Here is a 19,111-nt window from a genome sequence, read left to right on the forward strand (position 1 = left end):
AGGTTGAAAGCTACAAAAAGCCCAATGAACTGGTAAATCTGTTTCAGAAATAATACAAAGGTCCTGAGAATCACAAAAGGACTAGCAGAGGAGGCAAAGAGCTACAATCTACATAGGAGATGAAGAAAGAGAACTTGGAAAGAGCACAAAGGACCCTGGGAGTCAAAAGAGCCCAGGTGGGCAGGTGGAAAACCCCAAAAGGCTTAATGAAGGGGCAAAGTGAACCTGGAAACAATGCACATAGCATGGGAGACACAAACAGCCAAGTGGATTGTCAGAGTGATCTCAGGGAAAGCACAAGCACAGGGATCCTGGCCAACATTCAACCAGGGGACCACGGAAGCAGAGTACATTGCATGGCTAGCCAAAGAAGATGAGAAGGGCCCACTGGTGTACATTTCTATAGCTCAACAGCTACAGGGAGCACTCTATCACCAGACTGGTAGAAGGAGGGAATGCCAGAACGGTGCAGGCATTTCGGCTACAGAAAAAGCCTTTTAGTAACAGTTAAGGAGCAGGCCCTGCCCCTGGGGCTACAGAGAACACCCCCTAGACTGGAAAAACAAAGGCCGAGACTAAAGAGAGGTGCCTGCCCTCCCAGCTATAGAAAGCAATCCCTAGAACTTCCCTGTCAAGGGGAGAGACAGCAGGATCAACTGCTGACATTGCCAATCACAGGAAACTGTCCTGAGAGCTCCCTGGAAGCAAGCAAAATCACAGAAGCCAGTCCTGACCTCCCCCCATCACCAAGAAAGCAATCCTATGAACCATGAACCACTACCAAGATTCACACGGACTCCATCCATAAGAGCCACCTGGTTTCAGGATAGGTAATGTAATACCACCACTCCCATCATGTCCTCTAGATATACGTGAGCCACTAACACCTTTGTGAACTTCAAGACAAGGCAACAACCACAGCATCTGCATACCTGTCATTAAGGGGGCAATTTATATAGAAAGTTAAACATTATGAGATGGCAAAGAAATAACTTTCAGACAAAGGAAAAAGACAAACACATGCACGCGCACACGCACACAAACCTAAAGCAGAGGAGATAGATAATCTACCTGAAAAAGATTTCCTAGTGATGATAATAAAGATGATTCAAGACCTTGGAAAAAAGATGGAGACACAGATAGAGAAGTTACCAGAAATGTTTAACAAAGAGCTAGAGGAACTAAAGAACAAGCAAACAAAGATGGATAGCACAGTATCTGAAATGAAGAATACACTAGAAGGAATCAACCGCAGGATAACAGAGGCAGAAGAACAAATAAGTGACATAGAAGATAGAGTGGTGGAGATCACTTCCACTGGAAAGAACTGAGGGGAGCCTAAGAGATCTCTGGGACAACATTAAACATAACAACATTTGCATTACAGGAGTTCCATAAAGAGAAGAGATAGAAAAGGGGCCAGAGAAAATATGTGAATAGATTATAGCTGAAAATTTCTCCAATATGGGAAAGGAAACACTTACTCAAGTCAAGGAAGCACAGAGGACTCCACACAGGATGAACCCAAAGAGAAACACAGCAAGACACATATCAATCAAACTGACAAAAGTTAAACACAAAGAAAAAATATTAAAAGCAACAAGGGAAAAGCAACAAATAACATACAAAGGAACCCCCATAAGGCTAACAGCCAATCTTTCAGCAGAGATTCTTCAAGCTAGAAGGGAGTGCCAAGATATATTTAAAGTGATGAAGGGAAGGAACCTAGAACCAAGAATACTATAATCAGTGAGTCTCTCATTCAAATTTGAAGGATCGATCAAAAGGTTTTCAGACAAGCAAAAGCTAAAAGAATTCAGCAACTCCAAACCAGCTCTACAGCAACTACTAAAGGAACTCTTCTAAGCAGAAAGGAAAAAGCCACAACTAAAAACAAAAAATTTCAAAATAGATAAATCAGTGGTAAAGACAAAGATAATATAAAGGTTGAAAATCGCTCATCAGCAAAAATGATATCAAAACTAGCAGACACAAGAAGAGGAGAAGACACAAAAATGCATTTGAAAATAAGAGAACTTCAAACCAAAATAATAAGAACAGACACACACATAAAAAAAGAAAAGCAATCTAAACACGACACTAAAGATAGTCAGCAAAATTACAAGAGAAAACTAATAAAAGAGAAAGGAAAACAGAAAGAAAGACAGACCCAAAGTAACAATTTGAAGCAGTTAACAAAATGGCAATAAACACATACTTAGTCATAATCACACTGAATGTAAATGGATTAAATGCTCTAACCAAAAGACATAGACTGGCTGAATGGATACAAAAAAAGATCCTTATATATGCTGTTTACAAGAGACCCACTTCAGACACAAGGACACTTACAGACTGAATGTGAGAGGAAGGAAGAAGAAATTACTTGAAAATGGAAATCAAAAGAAAGCAGGAAAAGCAATACTCATATCAGACAAAATAGATTTTAAAATAAAGAAAATCACAATGAGATCCTGCTGTGTAGCAGTGAGAACTATGTCCAGATACTTACATCACAACACAACAACAGGAGGCAATAGTATGTATACATGTATGTGTAACTTGGTCCCCATGCTATACAATGGGAAAAAAAAAGAGAGAGAGAAAAAGAAAATCATAAGATACAAAGAAGGACACTACCTAATAATTAAAGGATCAATCCAAGCATAAATAACAATTATAAATATATATGTACCTAAAATAGGAGCACCTCAATATATAAACCAACTGCTTGACAGCCATAAAAGGAGAAATTGACAGCAACACAATAAGCAGAGGACTTTAACACCCCACTTACATCAAGAGACAGATCATCCAGACAGAGAATCAACAAGGAAACACAGGCCTTAAACAATACTCTAGACCAGACAGATTTAATCGATATTTCTAGAACCTTCCATCCCAAGCAACAGAATATACATTCTTCTCAAGTAAATATGGAACATTCTCAGGATAGATCACATTTGGGGCCACAGATCAAGCCTTGGTAAATTTTAAAAAGTTGAAATTATCCTGTGCATTTTTTCCGACCACAATGTTATGAGACTAGAAATGAACTACGAGAAAAAAACAGCAAAAAAACCCCAAACTTTTGCAAGATAAACAATATGCTACTGAACAACCAATGGATCATTGAAGAAATCAAAGAGGAAATCAAAAGAAACTTAGAGACAAATGACAGCAAAGAGAAAACAACCCAATACCTATGGGCCACAGCAAAAGCAGTTCTGAGAGGAAAGTTCATAGCAATACAATCTTACCTCAAGAAAGAAGAAAAAGCTCAAATAAACAACCTAACCTTGCATCTAAAACAATTAGAGAAGGAAGAACAGACAAAGCCTAAAATTATCATAAGAAAAGAAATAATAAATATCAGAGCACAAATAAATGAAATAGAGATGAAGAAAACAATAGAGAAGATCAATGAAACCAAAAGCTGGTTCTTTGAAAAGATAAACAAAACTGATAAACCTTTAGCCAGACCCCTCCAGAAAAAAAGGGAGAGGGCTCAAATCAATAAAATTAGAAATGAAAAAGGAGAAATTACAACTGACTCCACAGAAATACAAAGGATCATGAGAGACTACTATATGCAACTATATGCCAATAAAATGGACAACCTAGAATAAATGGAAAGATTCTCACAAAGACCAAACTAGGAAGAAACTGAAAGTATGAACAGACCAATCACAAGTACTGAAATTGAATATGTGATTAAAAAACTTCCAACAAACAAAAGTTCAGGATATGATGGCTTCACAGGTAAATTCTATCAAACATTCAGAGGAGAGTTAATACCTATTCTTCTGAAATTTTTTCAAAAAATATCAGAGGAAGGAACACTCCTAAGCTCATTCTATGAGGCCTCCATCTCCCTGATACCAAAACCAGACAAAGATACCACAAAAACAGAAAATTACAGGCCAATTTCACTGATGAACATAGATGCAAAAATCCTCAACAAAACACTAGCAAACCAAATCCAACAATACATTAAAAGGATCATATACCATGTTCAAGTAGGATTTATCCCTGAGATGCAAGGATTATTCAATACCCTCAAATCTATCAATGTGATACACCACATCAACAAACGAAAGAATAAAAACTATATGATTATCTCAATAGATGCAGAAAAGGCTTTTGACAAAATTTCTGATTAAAAACTCTCCAGAGAGTGGGGATAGAGGGAACCTATCTCAAAATAATAAAAAAATAATATATGAAAAACCCACAGCTAACATCCCACAATTCATCATCTCAATGATGAAAAACTGAAAACATTCCCACTAAGATCAGGAACAAGACAAGGATGTCCACTGTCACCACTATTATTCAACATAGTTTTGGAAGTTTTAGCCACAGCAATTAGAGAAGAAAAAGAAATAAAAAGAATCCAAATTGGAAAGGAAGAAGTAAAACTATCACTGTTTGCAGATGACAGGATACTATACACAGAAAATCCTAAAGATGCTACCGGAAAACTGTTAGAACTCATCAATCAATTTGACAAAGTTGCAGGCTACAAAATTAATACAGAGAAATCAACTGCATTTCTATATAATAATGAAAGATCAGGAAGAGAAATAAGAGAAACCATCCCATTTACAATTACATCAAAATGAATAAAATACCTAGGAATAAACCTAAAGAGACAAAAAACCTATACTCTGAAAACTATAAAATATTGATGAAAAGAAATCAAAGACAACACAGACAGAAAGATATACTGTGCTCCTGGATTGGAAGAATCAATGTTGTCAAAATGACTGTACTACCCAAGACAATCTACAGATTCAATGCAATCCCTATCAAATTACCAAAGACATTCTTCACAGAACTAGAAAAGAGAATTTTAAAATTTGTATAGAAGCAGAAGAGACCTGAATAGCCAAAGCAATATTGAAAAAGAAAAATGAAAATGGAGAAATCAAGCTTTCTGAATTTAGACACTACTACAAAGCTACAGTCATAAAAACAATATGGTACTGGCCCAAAAACAGAAATATAGACTGATGGAACAGGATAGAAAGTCCAGATATAAATTCAAGTACCTATGGGGAACTAATCTTTGACAAAGGAGGACAGAACATACAGTGAAAGAAAGATAGCCTCTGTAAATGTTGCTGGGAAAACTGGAAAACTACATATAAAAGAATGAAAGTAGAGCACTATCTAACCCATATACAAAAATAAACTCAAAATGGATTAAAGACCTAAATATAAGGCCAGACACTATAAAACTCCTAGAGAAAACCAGGCAGAATGCTCTTTGACATAAATCACAGCAACATTTTGTTTTATCCACCTCCTAGAATAATGACAATAAAGACACAAATAAACTAATGGGACCTAATCAAACTCAAAAGCCTTTGCACAGTAAAGGAAACCATTAAAAAAAATGAAAAGACAACCCAAAGAATGGGAGAAAATCTTTGCTAATGATGCAACAGACAAGGGCCTAATCTCCAAAATACACAAACAACTCATGCAACTCAAAAACAAAAAAGTAAACAACTCAATTGAAAAATGGACAGGAAAGCCAAATAGGCATTTCTCCATAGACATATAGATGGACAAGAGGCATATGAAAAAATGCTCAATTTCACTAATTATTAGAGAAATGCAAATCAAAACTACAATGATGTACCACTTCACACCAGTCAGAATGCCTATCATTAACAAGACAACAAATAATAAATGCCTGGAGAGGGTGTGGAGAAAAAGGTACCCTCCTCCACTGCCGGTGGGTATGTAAATTGGTACAACCACTATGGAAAACGGTATGGAAGTACCTCAGAAAACTAAATATAGAGCTACCATATGATACAGCAATTCCACTGCTGGGCATGTATCCAGACAAAACTTTCAGTGAAAAAGATACATGCACCCCTAAGTTCATAGCAGCACTATTCACAATAGCCAAGACATGGAAACAACCTAAATGTCCATCAAGAGATGGATGGATTAAGAAGATATGGTACATATATACAATGGAATATTACTTGGTCATAAAAAGACAAACCAACGCCATTTGCAGCAAACATGGATGGAGCTAGAGATTCTCATATTAAGTGAAGTAAGGCAGAAAGAAAAAGACAAATACCATATGCTATCACTTATTTGTGGAATCTAAAATGTGGAACATATGAACCTATCTAAAAAATAACAATCAAACAAAAAATAGGAACATACCATGGCCAAGAAGGGCACACATGGGCTTTGGGGAGTGGGAGGGATGAGCCTTTTAGAGGCTTGGGGGATGCAAACTGTTATATCTGGAATGGGTGGGCAATGGGATCCTACTATACGGCACAGGGAAATGTGTGTGATTGGGTCACTTTGTTGCACAACAGAACTTGACAAAACATTGTAAATCAACTATACTTTAATAATAATAATAAAAGAAGATTAAAGAAAAAAACGAAAAAAAGAACATGAAAAGATGTTCCACATTGCATGTCATCAGGGAAAAACAAATTAAAACGAGATACCATTACTCACCTATTATAATAGTCAAAATCCAGAACACTGACAACACCAAATGCTAGTGAAGATGTGGAGCAACAGGAACTCTCACACACTGCCGGTAGGAATGCAAAATGGTACAGCCACTTTGGAAGATGATTTGGTAGTTTCTTACAAAACAAAACATATTCTTATTATATGGTCCAGGAATCACACTCCTCAGTATTTACCCAAAGGAAGAGAAAACTTAAGTCAACCCAAAAACCATGCATACTGGTGTTTACAGCAACTTAATTCATAATTACCAAAACTTGGAAGGAACCAAGATGTTTTTTGGAAAGAAAATGGATAAATAAATTCTGGTTCCTCAGGAAAATGGGATTTTATGCACCACTAAAAAGAAATAAGCTATCAAGCCGTGAAAAGAACGTGGAGGAAACTTAAATCCATGCCACAAAGAAAAAGAATTCACCAGGAGTGAACACCAATGTAAACTATAGTCTTCGGGATAAGGATGTAGCAATGTAGATTCTCAGTAATAACAAATGTACAGCTCTGGGTGAGGGATATTGATAATACGGCAGGCTATGCACGCATGGGAGCAGAGTGTTATGGGAAATCTCTGAACGTTTTTCTCAATTTTGCTATGAATCTAAAACTGCTCTTAAAAAAAGACCATTAAAAAAAAGAAATGAAAAAAACCTTAGTGAGGAAAAAAAGAACCTCAACACTGACTTTACACTTCACACAAAAATTAACTTGAAACAAATCATAGACTAAATATACAAGATTAAATTATTTAAATTATGATATAATACAGAAAAATATTTTACTTAAGTATAGAAATACACATTGATACTGATCTCTTTTTATAGAGAGAAACGGATTTAAAGAGATCAAATTGGGCAGAATGTTAACAGTTGAAGAATCTAAGAGAAGGATATATGAGTGTTCTTTTCACTATTCTTAAAAGTTTTCTGTGGTTTGAAAGTTTTAAATTTGAATTTTCAGGAGAAGATAATAATAGAGTCAAATCAAACTGAAAAGGAAAAACCTGCATTATACTCTAGGACTGCTCCAAATGTCTCAAAATAATTAAATTTGATGTTATTAAATATTCCAGCTTTAGAAACGAAAGGCTTTAAAATAGAACAAAAGGAAGTAGTAATCAATGACAAATACACAAGAGATTAGAGGTAAAGACAGAGATAGAAATTCATTGAAGTTAGAACTTGCAGGACATTGGTGCTTTGTTGAAAGTAGTTTCAATTGGGTAGTGAGAGTGGAAACCAAATTTAAGTAGAGGGGGATTGTAAATATGTATTAGAGAAATTAAAACAGCTTTATAATAGGCCATTTTGTGAAGATGGAGGGAACCTCTTCCTTTTTAATAGGGAGGAAAGAGAAGGAAATGGGTGCAGAGATTAAAAGGGTAAAAATGCTTAAGTAATTGGAAAGTTAGCTTCCAGAACATCACGATATTGTTTCTGCGCTATAGTGAAAGTCCATTTAAGAATACATTTATAGAGTTCCCTGGTGGCTCTGGGGGTTAAGGGTCTGGCACTGTCAGTGCTATAGACTGGGTCACTGCTATAGTTCAGGGTCCATGCATGGCCCAGGAACTTCTGTATTCCCAGATGCAACCAAAAAAATAAGAATATGTTTATATTTATCCAGTATTCATAGTTGTACATAAATCATTGTTGACTAGGTAACAGCACTGTCTTCTCTGTATTTATCCAAGAGAAATGAAAACTACGTTCATTCAAAAACCTATATACAGATCATTATAGAAGCTTTATTTCTGATTGCTAAAACTTGGAAATAACTCAGATGTCTTCCAGTTAGTTATTGGATGAGATGTCCATAGAATGGAATACTCCTCAACCAGAAAGAGAAAGAAACAAACTACTGATACACAAACCAACATGAATTTCAGTTGCATTATGCCAAGTTAAAGAAGCCAGACTCAAAAGAATGCATAATGGCTAAGTATGTAGTATTCTGGAAAGATAAAACTATAGGGTACAAAACCAATAGTTGTTTAGGGTCTGGATATGAAAGAGGAATGGATTTTAAAAGGCCCAAGGGAATTTCTTGGGGCAATGGAACTGTTCTATCCTTTTTTTTGTTTTTTTCCATGTCTGTGGCATATGGAAGTTCCCAGGCCAGAGATCAAATCCATGCCACAAAAGCAACCCCAGCTGCTGCAGTAACAATGCCAGATCCTTGACCTGCTGTGCCACAAGGGAACTCCAGAATTTTTCTATTATTAATCATAATAGTATCTACATGACTGTAGATATTTGTAAAATCTCATAAAACTATACACTAAGAGGGGAGAATTTTACTGTATGCATATTAAATCTCAACACATTTTTAAAGAAATTAGTTAACAGTTATGTGTGGAGATCTGGACCTCTGATATTGACTGTGGTAAACAATTTCATGATGAAAGTGGTCTTAAAAGTCTCTCAAAGCAGAAATTCCCAACTGGTGTGCCAAGAATAAGTACCAGGATGTTGGTCTCTTAGTTCTGAGGGAAGCTGAGCAGGTTCTGGGCCCCAAAGCTCCTAAACTAGGCATTTCATCTGGAAGCAGCCTTAACTGTTTACCCCACTGGGCTGTACACATATTACCATTGTCTATGTTTGCCATGATGTGAGCAATCATGGGAAGCTCTGTCTTAGAAGGTGATAGTGCTATAGTTCTGACTGCTTCACTTAGTAGTATAGTAGATTCTAAGACACTAGCAATCAGAATCCTTAGGAAATCTGGTCCAGATAACAGAAGAAAACAGCTGCTATTACAGGCTATACGCAAAATAATAATATAAGAAAAGCTATAGAACAAAACTGAAAGAATGCAATCAAATCTGTGGTTAGAGGGAATTTATAATCCTAAAATGTTCTTATTTATTTAATAAAGAAGTATAAAACTCAATGAACTTAGCATTTAATTCAATAGCTCAGGGTAGGAGGTTTATATTAACAATAAATAAATGAAAGTAATGAAGCAGAATTTTAAAAAAATGACATTGAAGATCTTGCACACACAAAAAAGAGTCAAATATAAGAAAAATATTCTAGATATAAGTAAGAAAATAAGTAACTACCATTATAGCAATAAATATTTAAATTTTAAATCAAAAGGATGAGTTCTCAAGAAAATAAAAACCTACTAAAAATCTACCCAAGAACTAGTAATCCTGAATATACTCATAATCCCTCAAGAAATCAGAAAATGTGTCAAAAATTAAACTCAACTTTCTTATACTATCTATAACTTTTCAAAAATAAAGAACAATTCTGTCAGGGCAATCTAGTGATAGGTGTTGATTTTCCTCTTTTTCTATATTCCCCAAATATGGCGAACATGCATTACATTTATAATCAAAAATAAAACACTAAATTTATTTTTTTGAAGAAATAGCCCTGACCATCCTTCTGTTACTATTACTAATTCCTTTTAGATTTGGCCTTGGCAATCCTGACACCTCTAAATTAAATAAGTTATAAAAAATCATCCTCATTCTTCCAAAGTTTTTTGCGTCTTATCAGATAACATATATTGCAATCTGTCACACAAGTACACCTGCTTGAGAGCAGAGAACTAGTTTAAGTACATTTTAAACTAATCAAACTTCCAGAGGTTTGAATGACCTCATGTGAACATGAATCATAGGAATTCTCAAATGAATCAGTTCAAAAAACTATCCTTCCAAATTCTCCCTCATCACTTAACTGTTACATAAAAAGAAATGTCAGATGACTCGAAATGTTGAAATATAAACTCCCTCTGAAATCTAAATTGTATTTTTGTCAGATTAAAATAGTTCCCAAGTTGCTAACAAAGCAATGGGAAATTTATTTTTTCTCAAAACATAACGAAAGTGTAAGGGGAAAGTACTGAAACATTTGCCCTGTATATGCTGACAGACAAGCCTCTCGTTATCATCAGTGGAGAACATGGGGACACTATGTGACAGAGAAAATACTTCTTAAAGGGTATGTCCAGTGATTGTGAAGGAAGAATGAGTGGGGTAAGAAGCCATTTTCTTAACAGAAGAAAATGTCAGAATGAAAAACACAGTAACATGTCATAAAACATTCCTTACTTACCTGTTAAAATTTTAATAATTGACAGAAAGATTTCAAAGTTATCTAAGACAACAAACACATTCACTTTAAAAAGGGCTCCAAATATTATTTTCCATTCATCACCATACAGTTGACCCCACAGGAGCTCATTATAGTGTATACAGGAATACAAATAGAATGTTGTACACATAAAACAGATTACAAACCAATGTTCAATCAATAATTTTTTTAAAAAGGACTCCAAAAATGCCTATAGGTATCAAAGGAGTGGAGGTGAGAACCACAGTGAAGCAGCTTAGGAGTTCTACCAAGAGAATCCTTATCTCTTTAGCAAATACGAATGAGTAAGGGACATATACTAAGAGAGAAGTGTCAGGGGCAAGAGTCAGCTTCCATATACCATTCACTGAATAAGTATTTACCATATGTTCTTTTTACTAGCTAGTTTTTTTTTCCTATGATGGAAAAGTAGTGCCAATGAGAAGGATGTCATCTCATAGATACCCATCTTTCAGACAGCTCTAGAGTTTCTCAGAGTTGGGGTTGGGATTGAGGGAATTAGTAAAGAAAAATATAAAGTCATTATGGGCAAACTGACAAAGATTTGTAGCTATGGAACTTGATTTTTGCCACGTATTATGTGAAATTATGCATGTATGTGCTCTATACACAGTGCTTTAAAAAATTAAAAGGAAAATATGTAATAATAATATGAGGGAAAGGACAAACAACAGAGGGGTAGCCAGCCATCACACACAGGAGAAAACAATTTTTAAATGGGATTAGACTGAGTTTTTAAATAAATTCTATATATGAGATTTAATCATATTCTATTTTAGGATGATGGTAAACAAATGTCATTTTATAACTACAGAAAAATATATGTGAAATCAAAAATGTGTCAAAATAATAGAAATAAAAAGGTTCCTAATTCTTAAATCAGGAGGAGTTCATGGATTAATTTCTCCACCAAGTATTTATTGAGCACATAATATGTTAGTTCTTATGATAAATATGGCAAATAGAACACAAAGAGAAATATGAGTTCATTCTTTCATGGATTTGACAGCCTAAGATAATAGTCTCTATAGTAAAAGGAAAAAAAGAAATTCACTAGGGTTGGAAATAAAATATTAGAACTGTCTTTATATTTTTTTAGCCTATAAATAGGAAGGATACGAAGCTACATTAATACTTAGTATACATATTGGTAAAGCCATCCTCACTAAGCCAAATATGAGACCACTGCATGTGCTGTATTGGTTTATAGAGACATCTTAACGGAACAGTGGGAGTTCAATAAGACGGGTGGCCTTTGCTCACATTTAAATTGTTCCAATCTAAGTGCACCAGTTAAGCAGATTTACAGATTATACTGTCTAGTTTTAATGAGATTCAACCTCACAAAATGAACAAGAAATTCAAGAAGATTCCTGCAAAGGAGCTATGGATCAAAGGCAATTCTATTAACACAAGTACAATTGAACAATTAGAAAAGGCAGTGCTAAGTTTCCTTTTCCCTTTTGGGCAAATTTCCTATCAGACATTCATGAGTTAGAAGTCAATGATAATCTCATTGGATCGAATACAAGCATGTTACTATTACTAAAATACTAAAATTATTAATAGTATTGACTATAATGTATTATTAAAATTAAATGAGAAAACTACTCTTGCTAAAAAAGAAAAAAATAAACAATATTGCATTCAACTTCCTTTATTCTTCTTCTATTCCTATAATTGGCCAACTTTTATAATATATTTATCACATTTGTATTTGAACATATTTATATTTTAATATAAGAATATAATTTTACAAAAACATATTGGGATACAAATTCATAAAAATATTTTATTATAAAGGATGCCACTTGGAAGCTATTGATCTGGAAGGTGTAAATTCTATAAATAGATCTATGAGGTTAATATCAATAATCAGGAGCATTTTAAAAGAGATATTTTGGGATCATTAGAAAAGAAATGTTAATATAATAAAAAGCATGTAGTGATCATTAGAAAGCAAAATGACTTTTGTAAAAATAACTTGCACAACTGACTTGATTTGTCTTTTTAATAATGTCACTCTGACATTAAGAGAATGGAGTAAATACTACTATCTTGAGCAAAGCACTTAAAAAAATCAAGATGTGAATAATTTAATAGAATTTAGATGACATATAACAGAAGGAATAATATAATACATAACCAGAATAATCTTTCCAGCTCACTTCCAGCAGTACCACAAGTCTAAAGTCTTTTGATTGCTCTGAGAATGAGATCTATACAATTCATTGTTTCTACCACCTTTCACTGACCCCTCACCCCATGATGCCCTCACTACTCTCTTTAGCCAGTTTAAATTCCATGATTCAGTCATTACAACCATTCTCTTGCATAGGCAACTTAGCTCGCCTTTTTTTAACCAAATATATATTTTTTTTTGTCTTTTTTTTTCCCCTTAGCTCTCTTACTCTCCCTGGTTTTCTTGACTGAACTTCTCCCCTCTACATCTAAACCTATGCCTGAACTGAAAGATGACAGCAGCTAAACTAGTCACAGCCATGCTCCTCTTTCCCATTCAGGTAAATGACAACTCCATTCTTTCAGTTGCTCAGACCAAAAGTTCTATATTCCATGACCTTCTTTCATATTCTGCATCCAACTCTTCAGCTAATTCTATGTGCTCTACCTTCAAAATTATCCAAAAGAGAACTGATTTTCACCACTTCCACAGCTTAGAATATCGAAGCCACCAATACCTGCAAAACCAACATCCTTTTCCCTTAAAACAAAACAAAACGACAAAACAAAACCTATTCTCCTTCTTATTCCCGTGGCCAGCATTGGTCTATTCTCAATCTAGCAGCCAGAATGATCTGTTGCAAGGTAAGTCACCCATGTCACTCCTCTACTCAAAATCCTCCAGAGGCCTTCCAGAGTAAAAGTTCTTCTAACTTTCTTGCAGTGACATAGAAGGCTCTAGATCTCATGCCAATCTCCTCTTTGCTAATTCCACTTCAGCCATACTGCTTTCCTCTTGTTTCTTGAACATTCCACATACAATTTCCCTTCAAGAGCTCTCCCATTCCTCTACCTGGAATGATCAGTTCCAAAGAACCAATGACTCACCATTCACGATGAGACACTTGACCACCCTCTCTAAATTTATAACATTTTTTTTCTTCTCTCAGATTTCCCATCCCCACTTCCTTTACATTTTTTCCTTAGCATTTCTCTTTATATATATATTACCTACATATATACACAATTTACTCATCCTCTTTATCAGAACATCAGCTCACATAAGGGCATGATATGTGCCAATTTTGTTCATTCCTCTCTGCTCTGCACTTACTAGTGCCTAGACCATGCACGATAATCAATATTTATTTATAGAATGGATTAATAAATCATTTGACAAGGCAGAATTTAACAAAAAGATATGCATTACATTTAGATGCAAAAAAATATAAATGAACCTTCACATCATGCTAAGTGAAATAAGCTAGTCGCAGATGGACAAATGTGGCATGATTCCACCATTATGAGTTCTCCAAAATAGATAAAGTCACTGAAGCAGAGAGTAGAATGATGGCTGCCAATGGCTGGGGAGAAGGGAACCAGGGGAATCCACTGTTGTTCTATAGGTGTAAAATTTCAGTTTCACTGGATGGAAAAAGTTCTAGAGATCTGCTGAACAACAAAGTACCTGTGGTTAACGATGCTGTTACACACTTAAAATATTTAAGAAGGCAGATCTTATGTTAAGTGTTTTTCCACAAAAACAAAAACAGGAAAAAGAAAAAAAAAAAAAAGGACATGAAGAAATCCTTGGAGGTGTTATGTTTATTGCCTTGATTTTTGGAAGTTTTTTCATAGTGAATATATAATGTCCAAACTCATCAAATTTTAAACATAAAATATGTACAGTTTTTTTAAAAGACAATAAATAAATAAATAAATAAAGTTTTTGGTATCAAATATACTTCAATAAATCCTTTAAGAAAATGAATGATAAAAATAAAGGAAAGTTAATCTAATTTGGTCCTTCTCTTGCTATTTCCACACATATTATGTTATCAGGACCTCAGTGCCTTTGGATGTGCTTTTTCTTCTACATTACATCTTCTTTCTCACCATTCATCTCAGTTAGTTGCTCAGTGAAGCCTTGCCTGTTGTAAGACACCTCCTTTAAACCTACTAAATCCTCTTCTGAGCTACCTCTAGTATGTTCATTCTTTTATTGTTGCCCCATTACGCTATGTTGTAATTATTTGTTTTGAGTCTCTTTATCAGCAATGAGTTCCTAGATGTTAAAATTCATATCCAAGATTTGCTGTATTTGACACTCCCATGTCTATGTTACAAAACTGATTTTCAAAGATAATTGAAACTCTATATATCTTTTTTCATCTAGAATTATCTACTTTTCCCAAAGCTTTATGTGAGCCAAAACTGTCATTAGTAGATATCCATTATCCAGATTATGAAAAGTAGATCTCAAATACTATGCCAAAACACAGCCACACAAGAATATGAGCCTTCTACTACTGGGTGCATTGGGACAGAGCCTGGATGACCAATGCTTAAAACTCTTATAAAAAAGATTCTTGGACCACATGGGAAGTTAGACTAGAAGGGCCCAGAGGAACTGAGAAAATCATTCTCTGACTTTTTGGGGTTTTTTGCAATTTGTGGCAGTCTTCGAGGTTTTAGCATACTATATTTTTTCTGAGTTAATACAATTTGAATACGATTTAGGGATTAAATGCATGGTCAAATATAAATCTATAGTGAATACATTTTCTGAAGTAATCTGAATGATTTCATAGTCAAAAAATACACTTTCAATTTAAAGGTCTCAACCTATTTGTACATACCTTTTATGTTAATAACCTTAGCATTCAAATAACACAAAAAATATTTGGCAATTCTACAATGTTATTAGTAGCAATATTTTAACATTGCTTCTTTTTTTTAATTTATTTTTTATTGTTATTTCCCCCAACACACTTTTTTTTCCCACTGTACAGCATGGGGACCCAGTTACACATACATGTATATATAACTTTTTCTCCCATTGTAGTGCTGCACTGTTACATTGTTTCTTAATCACTGTTTTTTCTCCCTCCACCTCACCTCTTATCAAATTTTAAATTAAATAGTTGTTGCATTTAAATAGTTGTTTTGTGTAATTTTAAATGATTTTAAAATGTTTAGAATTTAGAAGGATATACATTTAATACTGAATTTTATTTTTCAGAAAAGGTATATTTAACCACTACAGTGTTAATGTTTCAAGAGTAACAACTTCATTTTGAAATACCTTAGTAACTATGAAAAATAAAAATTATTCTTTTACTGATACTTTTATCATACAACATATTTTACAAAGTGGTTATTATATTTTCTCACCTTATCATGAAAACAATACCAAACAGAAACAAGACAGAAATTGTTACCTTTATTCTATAATGAGTGCTCTAGTATAGAAAGGTTTAAATGACTTATCTAAGATCACATAGCGAGTCATGGCAGATTTAGAAGTAGAATGTTCTCCTGATTTTAGTACAGAGCTCAGTACATTTTAAATCTACATATCTAATTTCTACAGTCAACCGATGGAAAAAGAATTTTTTTTAGGATTTCATTTAATTTAAGAAAGAAAACGTCAGTTTGCTTCTATTTTCCTAATTAAGCAAACAAAATATATTTCATATCTCAAAATTCAATGTTTTAATTTACTATTTATCCAAAAAGCCAGAATAGATTCTTCAAATAAAGACAATATTTAGCATTTGAATTGCAGTAACCCACTAATATTTTTTTCTTTCAAAACTCTCTCACCCTGACCTTCATCTCCAGAATGCTATCTTCACATATGAATTCTCATTTGGTAGAAGACCTATTCTGCTCTTGATTTTAAAGAAATCTGATATAATTTAAAATCATTCATATTACAAAAAGTACAAATAGTTTATTGGCTAATTTCTTTCCTTTTCTTTATTATGAAAAACTTTGATGTCTTCTTTTAATGTAAAACAAGTCAAATCACTATTAGTAGGAAATTCACCAAAATGTGATATGATTCTAAGTCTAACACAATGTCTTTACTGAGGTATCACTTTTGAAGTCCAGAAACCTGCAGCAACTGAGAAAATTCTCCTTCAAAGTAATTCTTATGATTTCAAATTCCTTTTTCTATGCTTATGCTAAATCCATACATTTTCCTACTAAAATATCTGCATGACACTAATAGCAGGGTTTTTGTTGTTGTTGTTGTTAATCTCGCAGTAGAAATAAAGATGGTGACAGTGAAAATGAGGATTTTTGAACCTGAAGTTTATATATATTATTCAGTTAATGAAAATCTCCTAAAGTTTATAAATAATTGTTTGAGGAAATCAGTACAGAAAACTTGAAATAACCTCAATAACTTTGCAAGGATATACAGAAGTGAATTAGAAAATATATTTTGCTCAAAAAGGCAGATAAATAAACAGCTTGACATACAAACATACATAAATATAATGTATTGTCTAGGACATATACGTGATGTCTCTCAGTTTTTCCTTTGATTTATGTCTACATAATGCCTGAAAAAAAGAAAAGCTCTACAGAAGGCAAGTAATAGTTTCCAAGAAAACAAAATGGTAGATGATAACCTACCTAACCAATTGGTAGATATTTTAATCCTGATTATGTTAACCCTTAGTCACTGAGAGATAAAGAAATAGATTTACATCAAAAAATGGGCTCATATTGGGCAACTTCCCTTTTTTTTTGGCCATGTTCATGGCATGCAGAATTTCTCAGGCCCCAGGCTAGGAATCACACTCACACCACAGCAATGACAACACAAAATTCTTAACCTCTAGACCACCAGATAATCCCTGGGCAACTTTTTTTTTTTTTTTTTTTTTACAGCTGCATGTGCAGCATATGGAAGTTCCTAGGCTAGGGGCAAAATTGGAGCTTCAGCTGAGGCCCACAACACAGCCACAGCAACACCAGATCTGAGTCACATCCATGACCTAGGCTGCAGCTTGCAGCAATGCTGGATCCTTAACCCACTGAGCGAGGCCAGGGATTGAACTAACATCCTCATGGAGACTATGTTATATTCTTAACCTTATGAACCACAATGGGAGCTCCAATCCTAGGCAACTTTCTAATAAGATACTCAACATTTCCGTAGCACCCAGTCAGCTTCCTAAGTGGGATCAACCATCCATGAGACAAGTCAAGTTGGAACATATTGTAGAAATTGTCAAGACATTATCCCAACTGTTCAAAGGCTTCTGACCCCGAACCTGAAGGGGACAGATCAAGAACATACCTACTACTGACCAGCATCTACATGGCTAGAGCTGCTTTAATGATACAAACTACTAAACATTCTATAGCACCTCCAAAAATTATTTTAAGGAAATCTTGCCTTTATCTATTCAGCACATGAAGGTACAAAATCATATTTGAAATAACATCCAATTCATTCTGTGGGCAAGTCACACAAATAGGTCCAGTACATCCAGAAGGGAGGGAAGGTGAGGGGGAAAGAAGGCAGGCAGGATGGAAGAAAGGAAGGTAAGAAGGAAGTGGGGGAGAATATGACTGAAAACAATCTTCTCACACTTCTGAATGCCTGTCTGGAAACATTATACAACTGACCAGAATCCAGCACTAGTGTTCCTAAATTGAAATACAATTAACAACAAAATAGAAGGCATTAATTATCTAAGTAAGGTTTTCATACAGAAAATGAAACAAAAAAATTTTTTGCCTATTAAGTTTAAATACATTAAAATATCAATCTTAGAAAAATATATACAATTGTCTCAAAACTTTTTAAAAAATTCAACATGACTTCCCTATTTTTAAAAATAATTAAATAAGAGTCCAAAAATTTTGGATCTTAAAAGCTTTCTCAAAATTTTCACTGAGCACAGAATATGTGTGAAACATGTACAGACTGTGTCCCTGACTTAGCATGGTTTGGCTTAAAATTTTTCAACTTTACCATGGGGGGAAAGAGATATGCATTCAGTAGAAACTGTACTTCAAATTTTGAATTTTAATCTTTTCCCAGGCTAGCCACATGTACAATCTTTCATGATGCTGGGCTAGGCAGAGGGCAGCAGCTCCCAGCCAGCCACGCGTTCATGAGGGTAAACAACCAATACACTTACAAAAGCATTCCGTACCCTTACAAGCATTCTGTTTTTCACTTTCAGTACAGTAGTCAATAAATTATGTAAGATAGTCAACACTTTTATTATAAAATAGGCTTTGTGTTAGATGATTTTGCTCAACTGTAGGCTAAAGAAAGTGCTCTGAGTACATTTTAGGAAAGCTATCATGTTCAGTAGATTAGGTATATTAAATGCATTTTTGGCTCACGACTTTTTCAACCTATGAATGGTTTATCAGGATGTATGTAACCCCATCTTTTTAAAAAAATTTTTATTAAAGTATAGTTGGTTTATAATGTTATGTCAATTTCTGCTGTACAGCAAAGTGACCAAATTATACATACATACATA

This window comes from Phacochoerus africanus, chromosome 3 (assembly GCF_016906955.1).
Source record: "Phacochoerus africanus isolate WHEZ1 chromosome 3, ROS_Pafr_v1, whole genome shotgun sequence".
Lineage (NCBI taxonomy): Eukaryota > Metazoa > Chordata > Mammalia > Artiodactyla > Suidae > Phacochoerus > Phacochoerus africanus.